The sequence below is a fragment of the Muntiacus reevesi genome, chromosome 8, assembly GCF_963930625.1.
Source record: "Muntiacus reevesi chromosome 8, mMunRee1.1, whole genome shotgun sequence".
Lineage (NCBI taxonomy): Eukaryota > Metazoa > Chordata > Mammalia > Artiodactyla > Cervidae > Muntiacus > Muntiacus reevesi.
In genome coordinates, this window is record NC_089256.1 from 66,212,234 (window position 1) to 66,222,497 (window position 10,264).

The 10,264-nt window shown below is 36.8% G+C and overlaps 1 pseudogene; it reads right to left on the bottom strand.

The window, feature by feature from the left end:
- Nucleotides 1–3,179: 3,179 nt before the first annotated feature.
- Nucleotides 3,180–3,984, bottom strand: LOC136172961 (basic immunoglobulin-like variable motif-containing protein pseudogene; annotated as a pseudogene).
- Between the last annotated feature and the right edge of the window lie 6,280 nt (nt 3,985–10,264).

The following is a 10,264-nucleotide window of genomic DNA, read 5'->3' on the forward strand; positions in this document are numbered from 1 at the left end:
TTACTGCCTTATGCTGCCTCATTTTTATTTAATCTAGGACAAGGTATTTTTTTTAGATGTTTAAAACCAGTCATTTGATGTGGTCTCATACTAACATCTTCCTTTTTGGAAACCGCCAAAGAAATCTTTCTGCTCTCTGTGTCCTGGTGGGAGACTTTTGCTAGATCCATTCCTTTTCTGAGAATGAGACTTCAAGGGAACAGAGTTGGTAGAGGGCCCTTACAGAATTCCTTAAAGAAAGATAGCTCTCCCTTGATCTACTGGCAGGAAGTAATCTGACTCCTTTCTCAAGGTGAAGCCTATTTATCCTAAGATCTCTGATTTATATCGTTCTTAGAAGGCCACAGGGAGTTCTACCACATCCTTCTGCACTCCAATTACAAGGGTATATGATGAGGATAGGTACGTAAAGATAACATTGCCCGTTTCCTGCAGCCACAGCATCTCCCCACTTAAACTTTTTTAAATGAAAATTGTATACACATAAGGTGTACATCATGATGGTTTGATTTACATATACATAATGAAATGATTGGGCTCCCCTGGTGGTTCAGCACTAAATAATCTGCCTGCAATACAGGAGACTTGGGTTTGATCCCTGGGTTGAGAAGATCACCTGGAGGAGGGTGTGGCAACCCACTCCAGTATTCTTGCCTGGAGAATCCCATGCACAGAGGAGCCTGGTGGACTGCAGTCCTTAGGATTGCAAAGAGTCAGTCCTGAAGCACCTGAGCACCCAATGAAATGATTGCTAATTAATATTTCATTCCTCATATAGTTATTTGTTTTTGTGTGTTGTGAGGGAAGAGCAAATTCTCAGTAGACTTGGTCTGGAAGAGTCTTATTTCTCCATCAAGTGAATGCTTACTCGATGTTTAAGTTATAACTTAAGTATAATTTTTAAGGAAAGCTTTCACCAATCTCCAAATCAGGCTACTTTTTAAAAATATATGTGTTATGCTCTCATAACATTTCCCTTTCTCTACAAAAAACTTCAGAGTTTATCTATATATTTATTTGTGTTATTTAACTTTGAGCTCAACTGATTAGGGATTGTTTTTGTTTTCACTGCTTGTTATGTCAGGTACATTGCATGGTTCCTGGTACTTAAGTAGTATATAGTAAAATGTTGTTGAATGAATATATACATGAATTGGCAAGAGGCTTGGTAAACAAATATTTCCAGCAAGTATCAGTACTTTTAAATGTATTCACAGAAAATAAAATAACTTTACCTTTCATATCTTATAGCTAGAAGCATTGATTTTATCTGCAAGAGTAGACTCTTTGGCACTTTATTATATATTTAAAAGGAAGGTGTAAGCTGGAGAACACTTCTCCAAACAATTATAATAAGGCTATCCTTTAGTTTAAAAAATATTTTACAAAAGAGATTCAGACTTGCATTGGTTGACTCCTCCTGTTTGTTACATAAGTGCTTAACTAACTCTTCAATTTATGTTGGGTGGGTAAATACTGGCAGGGAGAAGTTTGCATAATAGAGAGCACTTTACACCCAGCCAGCTGTGTCAAGATTCAATTCTACTTAATTTTTGTCAATACACACCAAGCATGTGCAGTGGAGGGGAAGGGGTGCCTGCAGAGGAATACAGGACCATGTCTTGGAGCATATAAAGTGATTTAGCACTTACAGGAGCAATTACTAGGGTGAGAAACAAAAGTTATTCCTGCCATTAACCTAGAATCCTTTTTAAGGAAGGTGGCATTTGCTTTCTTTGCCGAATACGTTTTCTGACAGCCACACTGAATTCCCTGCATGCATGCATGCTAAGTCACTTCAGTCACGTCTGACTCTTTGTGACCCTATGAACTGTAACCCACCAGGCTCCTCTGTCCATGGGATTCACTAGGCAAAAATGCTGGAGTGGGTTGCCATGCCCTCCTCCAGGGGATCTTCTGGTACGGGATTGAATCTATCTTTCCTGTGTCTCCTGCATTCCAGGCAGATTCTTTACCTGCTGAATTATCAGGGAAGTGCCTTATTCCTTGATGTTGCTTTTGTTGTTTTAGTCGCTAAATTGTGTTCAACTCTTTGTGACCCCATGGACTGTAGCCTGCCAGCCTCCTCTGTCCATGGGATTTCCCAGGCAAGAATACTGGAGTGGGTTGCCATTTCCTTCTCCAGGGGATCTTCCCAACCCAGGGATCGAACCCATGTCTCTTGCATTGACAGGTTGGTTCTTTACCACTGGGCCACCGGGGAAGCCCACTTGTTTGTTTACTCTATCCCTAAACCAAGGTTTATTGTAGACTCACAGAAGTCAAGACCTAAAGTTCTTGTCAATATATAACAGCAACATACCAAGAAAGTCCAGAACACCTGAATTGGTGCACTAAGTCACCCATCTGCACCAGCAGAAAAGATCAGTGCCTGGAGTCTTTTCTCTTTTGCCTCTTTATTGAGAATCCTGAGAAAGTTAATAAGGAAAAATATGAGGCAGGCAAGATACTGCTACAAGTAAACAGAATTTCTAGACTCACTAAATTGTTTTAAATGGGCTTTAACCACAAGAGAAAAACTAGAAGTCAACAACCCCAGTTTTTTTTTTTTTTTAAGGGCAGAGAGTTAGTACCTTAAATTTTGAGCTTAGGAATAGAACTGCAACAAATATCTGGGGGTCTAGTCATAAGAAAACACTTCATGCTTAAGTATTTCAAATCGTGATGGTATTGAATGAAACTGTGTCTGATTTGTTTATATGTAATTTTATTGGACTTCACAAAACTGTCCAGAATGTTTAATATTCTTAACTTTAAAAGGACAAAAATATCTGTGCTTATCTGCTTATATGTCTGAAATCACCCTAGTGGCTCAGATGGGTAAGAGTCTGCTTGCAATGCAGGAGGCCTGGGTTCGATCCCTGGGTCCTGCAGGAGGGCATGGCAACCCACGCCGGTATTCTTGCCTGGAGGGTCCCCATGGACAGAGGAGCCTGATGAGCTACAGCCCATGGGGTTGCGAAGAGTCAGACATGACTGAGCGACAAAGCCCAGCACAGCACAGTCATACACAAGCTTATTCACTGGAGGAACTACAAGGTTCTGTTTTGCACCACAAGCTCTGTTCCTATTAGACTTAAAATCTCATGCTGCCTTAACGCAGTCCTGCATAGACCAGCTGTGTGTGTGACACCCATTGTAGGTACCCAGCGTGATAATCACCGTAACTGTGGTAGGTAGCCACTGCTCCTCCTCCTGTGGATACTGGACATCTTTCTCCATGTCCAGTCCTGATGCAAACTAGCACTGAAAGACTGGCGTGCTGCTTCTTGGAGATATTGTCTTCACGCTCAGATTTGGCAATTCCCTGGGCGTGTGTTAGAGGCTGTGATTCCTCTCTAATGGTTCCAAATGGAAAGTTCCAAAGGCCAAATCGTTGCCAGCCAAGTCTCTGGAATGTTAGGATGCAATGCAAATTTCCTCCAACCTTCTTTGTCTTTTGATACTGCTGTCCCCTCTGTAGGTGCCAGATATCTAAATATTCTGGATTTTGAGTGTTTAGATCAGTAACAATATCTGCCCATTTTGTACAGTGAATAGCAGGATTTTTGTGCTTGGTTCTCCAATTAAGATCTAATATTCTGCTTCCTGTGGTGTGAGGGGACCCCTGCTAAATGCTTTATTCACCTTAACAGGGGTTGTTTCAAAGCCAATTGGACAAAAATAATGATCTTGGCAATGATAGATATAAGCTAATGATTCATCTTTCAATCCATGAGTTAACTTCGATGAGGCCCCGGAAGCAGTTTCTCCAGCTGTTTTATTCCTCCCATGAGGCTTATATAGAACATATGCACATCCTTTTACATGGGAGTGGTCATTAATTTGTCGAAACCACCTCATAAGCATCGAATATCCAGTGAAGGGGCTGAACCTAATATCCTCAAATGGAGGTTGAAAGCCCCAAATATGTAAAGCTTCCTGTTGGGTGATGGCTGGAAGATTTCCAGCTCCCATTGTGCTGTATAATTCTTGCGCTGTGTATCCCTTGATAGCTCAGTGCTATTGTCTTGTTGACAGATTCAGTCCTTTCCAAACTCCCTTTTAGGCTACTCCTCACTTTTTCTTCTACTCCTTTCCACTATCTCTAGCTCCTCATTCTCCTCCAGTCTGTCAACAATCAGAAGATTCCAATTTTATCCCTTGACCTTCTGTTCTAAAACTTCACTTTGTAGAAGCTGCTGTCCTCTATTTTTGTTTTAAATCTTCATCTATAATCAGTTGCTTCTATATCCTAATCTTTTGCCAAATCTCTCCGTCAAGCTCCAGCCCCTTTATTCAAACATCCTACAAGAAAGCTTCTCTGGAAGTTTCTTCAAAACTGAAAAATTCAATGTGACTTTAAACAAACTTCTCAGTTTGTCCTTAAAAAGGCTCCATTTCTCCATATCCCCAGTCCTCCTATAAATACGATGCTTGGAGTTAATGACAAAGCTCGATGCACTTTCAGATAGGTCTCCGCCTGATTTTACTGTCTTCCTCTGTCATTACTCTACATGTGTGAATTTAACGCCCCCAGCTTATCTTCTGTCTCTCATATCTCCCATTTTTCCCAGGCCATAGCTTACCTTTCTCTAACTTCTTTTTTCATTGAGTAACTATACTAATTGGGTCTTTCTAAGGATATCTGAAAGGCTATTCACAAATCCATTTACTAAATCATAACAACACCATCAGTACCACCTCCTACAACTTAACAATATTTTAACCACCTTTTAAAAACTGATGTATACCAGCCCAGGTTGGATGCCTGAGACAAGTGCTCAGGGCTGGTGCACTGGGATGACCCAGAGGGATCTGATGGGGAGGGAGTCGGGAGGGGGGATCGGGATGGGGAACATATGTAAATCCATGGCTGATTCATGTCAATGTATGGCAAAAACCACTACAGTATTGTAAAGTAATTAGCCTCCAACTAATAAAAATAAATGAAAAAAAAAAACTGATGTATAGTTGATTCACAGTATTATGCTAGTTTCAGGTGTACATCATAGTGATTTAAAACTTTATAGACTCCTTTCATAGTTCTAAAATACTGGCTATATTTCTTGTGCTGCACAATGTATCTTTGTAGCTTATTTTTTTTTTATGCATGGTAGTTAGTGTACCTTATAAGAAAGTTAATGACGTTTGTAACACACCACCCCAAATAAACACAAACACAGCAAGTATACAGGCCATTAGATAATAAATAGACAGATGAAAATGATTAGGCACAAATTCATAGGCATCTGCTGGTGATGGACATAGTTGCCCTGCTACTCAGATCTATGGGAATTTATAAAGAGTCTGTGAAAGAAACTTTTTGTATTGTTGTTTAGTCACTAAGTCATGTCTGACCCTTTGCGACCCCATGGACTGTAACCCTCCAGGCTTCTCTGTCCGTGGGATTTTCCAGGCAAGGATACTGGAGTAGGTTGCCATTTCCTTGTCCAGGATATGTTTCAGACCTGGGGATCAAGCTCATATCTCAGCATTGGCAGGCAGATTCTTTACTGCTGGGCCACCTCGGGAGCCCCAAAAGAAGCTTTGCTACTGTGTTATTCTCTAGTGGTACTGCAAGGCTTAGCATTTTGCTTGCTATTATTTTATGACTTTTATTCTCACTAATACCTCTATATGGGTAAGAAATTATGATGTCTACCAATTTGTCTAGCATCTCTAGCTTTGCAGTAAGACAAAATAGAAAACTGAAACAAAATAACTATAACTCTGACTAATTTTTCTTTTAAACAATGTGACTAATGTTATAGGTAGTAAGTCAAGATCCTGTCATTTGTTGATTGGAAACATGTACTTGTTAGTTTTGTCTAGCTGTTTTAAAATGTAAACCCTTTGGGGAGAATTCAAATTGCACACTGGTATTTTTTAAATGAATAATAAATAGTCTCCCTCGATCTAAATAATGTTAAAATGATTTTTTCATTAAATTTAAAAACTTTAATAATGACATTACATCATTAAAAAAGTTTGGTAAGTACTGCAAAGGAAAAAGTTGCATAATCCCACTAACCCAGTCGATTCGTTAAAAAGTTTTCTGTAATTCCTTCTAGTCTTTTTTTTCACATTTATGATGTCTTTGAATGCTTGTCATCATAGTGTATATACTAGTTTTGAAATTTTACTGTATCATAAATATTTCCTTTGCATGTACTACATAATTTCCATACTTCCCTGATTTTTTTAAAACAGGATCTCACAAGTGAGTTAGATAAAATTTAAGGACTCAGGCCAAAGGCTTTCCTCCTTCACTGGTAATAGGCCAGCTGCCCATTAACTCTTCCCAGTATCTAGTGACTGTGGCCCACACTAGTGCATGCTATTTTTTCTCAGATAATTAATTTACAGGGAATAATTAAAACTCATTGCCTTGAGATTAAAAAACTAGAATTGGCTCTATATGAGAGATTCTCCCTTGCTTAATGCCAATTGAAAAAAAAGGATTATATTTCTATCTGTGAAATAAATTCTCAGACATCTAAACATGCTCATGCTGAGAAGGAAACAGTCAGCCATTTCAGTGTTTAGAAATGCAAGAAATTTGAGCTTTTTCCTTTGGCATCTCTGTCATATTCAGCTGTCATTTTGGGCTCTCAGAACTGTCCCATTACTTACAAATCCTTTTGATCTATGTTCATCAATTACTGCATCAGAAGTTCTAACTCTCAATTAGCTGGGAATTTAAATAGAAGAAAATAGATTTGGATTGATTACAGACTCAGTGTCCTTTATTTTGTGTAATGGCCTAACTGTTCATCTCTCCTTATATTTAAATCCATTCTTTTCTTTGCTCTATTTGTTTGTATACTTCATTAATACCTGTACCATCTGTGTATTCCCAACTATATTTTGGTTCTTATTTAGGGACTTTTATCAGAGAAACAGGTTTTTTAAATTATTATTTCTCTTTTTAATTTCAAAAAAATTCATTATTTTTAATGACTACTATATTTAATATCTAACTGAATATATATTCATCTTTATGCATTCAACCATTCTTACTTTTTCCATTTATTTATTTATTCATTTATGAAGAGTCCTCCTTTCTGGCAGGCAAACAGGTGGCTTTCAATTCAAAGAAAGGGCCAATTTAGGCAAATAACAGCTTGTGACCTACTGATTTTTCCAAAACATCTGTGCATGAAATCAGAATCTGTTTCCTTGAAATGAAGTTCTAATGTATCATCTCCTGATGATAATATGAAATAAAATTTTCCCAGTTATCATTTAGATTTTCTTTTCCATATCTTTAAAAGCTCACAGGTTTTGTTTCTTAAATATTGGGATATATTGTGATTCAACTGACATTATATATGGAAAATAAGGTATTCTTTTTTTTTCACGTGCTGGTTGTCATTACATTTCATTATCTTTCCTAAAGCTGATATTTGATCTGTGAATGTTCTTTGAAATTTCGGTTTGTTTGAAAGACTTTGGCTTATGTGGATGTATTGGAACTTATTTTCTGTATTTTTTTTCTGGATTTATGTTCATTAATTTTTTTTTCTGCTCTGCTTATAGAGGCAAATAATTATTTTATTTTCTCACACTTTTCAATCCTTTTCTCAAAATGTCTTTGATGCTTTCTTTAAGATATTCTCTAACAGTCCTCAAATACAGATTCATACAATTGTAAACAGTTATTTTAGTGTAACATTGGCCGATTAATTAACTAGCTCTTTGCTGCCAGTTTATCATGTTTGAAATGAAATAATACTGAATTGAAGCCAGGTTAATGTTAGTGATATTACAATTTTTTTCTCTGGATCACTGTTTGTCACAGCTCTCCTAAAGATCTCATGTATTTTAAGGTTGATTTCCTTTAGGATGGACTGGTTTGATCTCCTTGCAGTTCAAGGTACTCTCAAGAGTCTTCTCCAACTCCACATTCAAAAACATCAATTTTTCAGTGGTCATCTTTCTTTATGGTCCAAATCTCACATCCATACATGATTACTGGAAAAACCATGACTTGGACTATATGGACCTTTGTGGGCAAAGTGATGTCTCTACTTTTTAATATGCTATCTAGGTTTGTCAGAGCTTTTCTTCCAAGGAACAAGTGTCTTTTAATTTCATGGCTGCAGTCACCATCTGCAGTGATTTTGGAGCCCAAGAAAGCAATGATTTTGGAACAATGAATACTTTCTGCTAAAAGAGTATTTACAGATAAAATAAAGCATAATTATTCCAGATTTCATCTGTTTTGTATAGCATGATGTCAGAGGTATTCCTTTTCTCAGGAGAACCACCCCCTACCCTGCTCCTTCAAAATACATTTATGATAGAACTTATATGTATTTACTAATTGTACAAACCCTCTTTGTTTTACTGACATCAATTGTAACCTTTTATAAATTGATTTTTACTTCTGTGACTATCAGGAATGAGTTTGATTTATACAGCTCAATACGCAACTGTTAACCAGAAAACATTTAGATGATGTCAGTGATCATCGGTACTAACAAATTTCCTTCTCTTATATCAGTTTACACTTTTACATTATGAGGACACCTCTTTCTCCACAGTCTTGCCAATACAGAGCTTGCTTTCTGCTGTAGCATCCTACCATTACCCAAGGATAGGGAAAGCTACATTTTCTTCTTCTCTGTCTCTATTATACCTATTATATTTACATACTTCCTTGTCATAAAAATTACAAGCAATGCTTATGCAAGTGATTAAAATGTAAATTTTTTTCTTCGTCCTTTCTCAAGGGTAATTATTATCAATAGTTTAATTAGCACCCGTCATAAATTTATTTTCGAACATATTTTGTTTATATGTGTGATTTTTTTTTTTACATGCACAAGTTAAACTATGGACTTCCCAGGTGGCACTAGTGGTGAAGAGCCCACCCACCCATCAATGCCGGAGGCATAAGAGACGGGTTTGATCCCTGGGTCAGGAAGATCCCCTGGAGGAGGCCATGGCAACCCACTCCAGTATTCTTGCCTGGAGAATCCCATGGACAGAGGAGCCTAGTGGGTTACAGTCCATGGGGTCGCAAAGAGTCGGACACGACTGAAGCAACTTAGCACACGCTCACACACGCACATGCATGTTAGACTATATGCATTGTTCCGCCTTCATTTTTTCTTCACTTAAAAATATTGAAACAATATAAGTTTATTTTTAATGGTTGACTGTATTTTTTTTCATCTTGTTTCTTTTTAGTGAACATTTAGATTGTTTTAAATTTTTTGTTGTAATAGTTAAACGAATATCCATTTCATAGTGATGGGTAGAAAACTGTGAATACACTTGACCCTTGAACAACATGGGTTTGAACTGTGTGGGCCCACTTTTAAGCAGATTTTTTTCAGTTGTAAATACTACAGTCCTACATGGTGTGTAGGAATTGGATCCAAGGGGTTGGAAGAACCACAGGTGCAGAGGGCTGACTATAATATAGGTGTATTTCCAACTGCTCACAGGGTCAACACCCCTAACCCCACATTGTTCAAGAGTCAACTGTATGTCAAATTTTATTAGACCTTACCAAGCTTATTAACACTTGCTTATTAACAGTGTTGGCCATTTCCCCAATGTTCTTGATTATTTTTAATTTGTTTTATCTATCAGTTTCAGAAAGAGAGATATAAAAATTTTCCCATTTTGTTGATTTGTCAATTTCTCCATTGTGTTGATTTTGCTTCATATATTTCAAGATTATAGTTTTAGTGATATACATTCATGATTATTGTATTTTCTTTATGAATTGTTCTTTTATCAGGATTTTATGTTCTTCTATTAATAATTTTTCTTAAAGTCTATTTTGTCTAATATTGGTATTATTATACCATGTTTTTGTTTTCTTTTTATTATTGTTTGCTTGGAGTATTCTTCTTTCTTCTCTATGAACTTCATGTGTGTAGAACTGATTCAATAATAATCCTTAGATCCTAATGCATTACATCATTGATAATCTTTTTACTTGTATTTGCATAATTTAAATTATCTAATTTTTATAAGTGAAAACACTCATGATTTTACTATAGACAGGTGTTATATATATACATATATCTTTAAAGTTTCAAATATACTATATACTTTTTAGGGTTATTCATAATCCTTCACTATCAAATAGTTTTTTTGATACTTTGGGACACTTTGACTGACTTTGTATCATATTTGATTAGTTCATTATGGATTTTAACCTAATGTCATGACAAATGACAAGCTCACTTAAGGAGTGGAAGTGCCAGTTCTATCATTTCAGTTTGCTTTGGTTTTCTTTATT